The sequence below is a fragment of the Suricata suricatta genome, chromosome 11, assembly GCF_006229205.1.
Source record: "Suricata suricatta isolate VVHF042 chromosome 11, meerkat_22Aug2017_6uvM2_HiC, whole genome shotgun sequence".
NCBI classification, from domain to species: Eukaryota; Metazoa; Chordata; class Mammalia; order Carnivora; family Herpestidae; genus Suricata; species Suricata suricatta.
The window spans coordinates 76225228-76228708 of record NC_043710.1 but is presented as its reverse complement, the minus strand read 5'-3'; the positions used below and the strand labels follow the sequence as shown (position 1 = coordinate 76228708).

At 43.1% G+C, this 3481-nt stretch overlaps 1 long non-coding RNA gene across 1 annotated transcript in view; it reads left to right on the top strand.

Moving 5' to 3' along the window:
- Nucleotides 1-1752: 1752 nt before the first annotated feature.
- The window catches only part of LOC115306110, a 7570-nt gene continuing 5841 nt past the window's right edge, over nt 1753-3481 (top strand). Inside the window, exon 1 of the long non-coding RNA XR_003915189.1 lies at nt 1753-1905. This is a non-coding gene — a long non-coding RNA (uncharacterized LOC115306110). The remainder of the gene's footprint in view (nt 1906-3481) is intronic.

Here is a 3481-nt window from a genome sequence, read left to right as displayed (position 1 = left end):
GTCTCTTCAAAGATTTTTATAGTCCCAAATCTCAGATTTAGGTCTTTATTTTAACTTTATTTTTGTGTATGGTGTAATGAATTGGCCCAGTTTCATTCTTTTGCATGTGGCTTGCCTATAGTGAGCTCATTTCTGTGTTTTCTACTTGATTCTATTGATCTACGTGTCTATTTTTGTGCCAGTACCATACTGTTTTGATCACTACAGCTTTGTAAAATATCTTGAAGTCTGGTTGCCTCCAGCTTTGCTTTTCTTTTTCAAGGGTACTTTGGCTATTCAGGGTCTTTTGTGGTTCCATTTGAAAATTAGGATAATTTGTTCTAATTCTATGAAAATTGTTGTTAGTATTTTGATAAAAATTGCATTCAATGTGTAGATTGCTTTGAGTAGTATAGATATTTTAACAATATTTGTTCTTCCAATCCATGAGCATGCAGTGTATTTTTGTTGCTTTATGTCAATTTCTTTCATCATTGTTTTAGAATTTTCAGAGTACATCTTTTTGATTAAGTTTACTTCTAGGCATTTTATTATTTTTGGCTCAATTATAAATTGGATTGTTTTCTTAATTTTTTAAAAAAATGTTTAGGCTCTCAGCACGGATCCACTGCGTTGGTGAAGGCTGTGAGACCGAACTTAGGCCCTGTGAGCCTAAGCCGTAATAAAACTGCCCTTTGCTTTTACATGCGTGCCTCAGTCTCCCTGGTAGTTTCTGGTTTTGGGGTGATATTAAAACCTTGGGCATTAGATCTTGGTGCATTGGCCGGGAAGTCCTCCTCCCCAGAACCCCTGGGACCCTACACGCTGGGCCTTATCGCCCGGCTGGAGAGTGCACTCATTTTTTTGTTCTATGTTTGAATCATTTTGTTTGTCCAGTCTGTTGGGTGCTGGTCTCTATGGGCCTCAAAGCCAGGCGGATGTGTCACAAAAGCTCGGGCCGTGGGATCCAAGAGACGTCTTGGACCCACAGGAAGGAGAGATCGCGGGTCAGGTCCCGCAGCACAAAGAGTGGAATTCGGGTCAGTTCCCCCGCGGGTCAGGTCCTGCGACACAAAGAGTGAAATTCAGGTCCTAAGGAACCCCGCTGGTGGCAGCAGCGGGATCTCATTTGGTTAAGAAAAGCCTTGCTGTCTCTCAGATCGTTTGTTTAAAAGCTTGTGTCTGTTTCTCTGTGCATCTGTTCGTCTAAGTGTAATTTTTGTTGTGACTCTGACTGAAGAAGACGTTTAAGAGAAGGAGGTTAAAGTCGCCCATCTGTTTTTTATGGGAATTTGGGGTCTCTACCCCACATATTTTTCTTTAAAAAGCGCGCAAAGACCATCATCTCACTTTTGTTTTTTCCTCCGTTGGCCAGGAGGACTAATTCCTGTGGTCTGTGTCTTAACTCTGTTTTTTGGGTTGCTCTATTTTGTTTGGACTGACGAGGACATGGGACAATCTACTTTGAACCCCCTAGACCTAGTTCTAATTCACTTCAAGGAAGTTGGGATTCGAACTCACAATCTATCAGTGGTTATCAGGAAAAGAAAGATCTCTTTTTTGCAGGAACAAATGGCCAACCTTCAGCGTTGGATGGCCAGAAGACGGGACCTTCCACCTCCCCACCCTGGTTAAAACCTTTTCTTTCTCCTAGGACCTTAGCGGCCAAGAAAATTACTGCCGCCCGAGAAACCAAAAGTATTGGAGCTCTTCAGTAACATTTCTGGCTTCCCCTCCCACTCTTTGTTTCTGCACCTACTTGGGTGTGATATGGCTGATTGTCTCCTCTCAGCCTCAGGGGCTAGGAGCAAAAGGCACTCCCAGGGACATCTAGGTTTTGGGAGCTGGGGAGACACTCTTGTCTTTTCTCCCACCCTGAAAATGGAGCCAGTTATCTGTGAAAGTCACCTGTCTGAACCTACGGAGGTAAGCTAGTTTGTCATCTAAATTTTAAATGCACATGTGCTTCTGTCTGGGGTATTAAGTGGGAGCCTAGACATGACTTCCCACTCCAAGGCCACACTGAGATGTCGGTTGGCCCTTTAGTAAATCTGTAAACACCTGTTTTGTGGCCACCTCTGTACTTGTTTGTCCAGTTGTTATTGTCATTGTTTATGGTCTTGTCTGTGGAAATTTTACGGGAGGGAATGTAATAACCTCTGGTGTGTATGTGAGTGTGAGTGTGCAACTCAGTCTGGCAAGCCTGCTGAGTGTCCATGGCAGCACTGGAACAGCATCTGATCGTAAGTCACAACGCTGAGTCCAGATGGGCATCTGACTGGTCTCCTCGTTAGAGGAGACACCCCCACCCCTTTGTCTGTCTTTGTGACACTGCCTCTCGAGAACGTGGGGTTGGAACGGTGCAGAGAAGGAGACCTTATTGGTCTGGATGAGATAAAATCATACTAAAGGGGATGCTGACTCTCTCTCTGTTCCTCTGCCTTGTAGAAGTGAGAGCTTTTCCCTCACTCATTTCCCAGGTTAACAGCTATAATTGGAGGAAAATTTTAAGCTGGAAACTCTCCTTCTCTGCCCCGCTGGGGAGCCTTTCCTCTTGCACTCCCTTCCCTCATTCCTTTCTGTACCACCTGGGTGGGGAAGAGCAGGCCTGCATAGCTGGCTCAGGTCTCAGGCAAGGCCAGCTTCTCCCTCTGCCCTAGGTGATGAGAAACAAAAGACCACAGAAGTAAGATTCTTTGCACCAAATTTCCAGGTCAAAAATTAACTAGGGAACAATGGGTCTCTGGGCTACCTGGGCACAAGCAAAACGTATTCAGTGTTTAAGTTTGTCTGTTGGTTTGAAATAAAAACAGAAACTTATGTTCTATCTGAATCTGCCAAAAGTCAAATAGGTTCTTATGATCTCTGCTCCAATTTTTAACAAGTGTATGTTAAAAGGATGGTTAATTTGGTCTGTTCTATAGTTTTCATGGGTAATTGTTAAGATAGTTTTAAAGATTCTTGGTAACTTAAAACGTCAAGGTTTTACTTGATGATGAATTGAAACTGAATTCATTGGCTAACAAGATAAGAACTAAAGCACAATCCACAATGAGTGATGGATATATTGGTATAGGATGAGGTCTGTAGATGTTTGGGCTTTTGACTTGTGGCAAAACAACTGGGGATATTTGAAACTGTTAAAAATCTGCTTTGTACTTAATTGGTTCATAAATTTACCATCTAAGAAAAGTTCTGGTATAAACATCTTTCAGTTGGTTACTAAGTCCTCAATGGGAAACTAAGGTTACTATGAGTTAAAATTCTAAGTGTTCTTCAGACTGATGGGAAAAAAATGTTTATTTATTTTTGAGAGAGGGAAAGAGACAAAGCACAAGCAGAGAAGGGGCAGAAAGAGAGGGAGACACAGAATCCAAAGCAGGCTCCAGGCTCTGAGCTGTCAGCACAGAACCCAATGGGAGGCTCAAACTCACAAACTGTGAGAGCATGACCTGCTCCAAAGCTGGATGCTCAACCGACTGAGCCACTCAGGTGCCCCAAT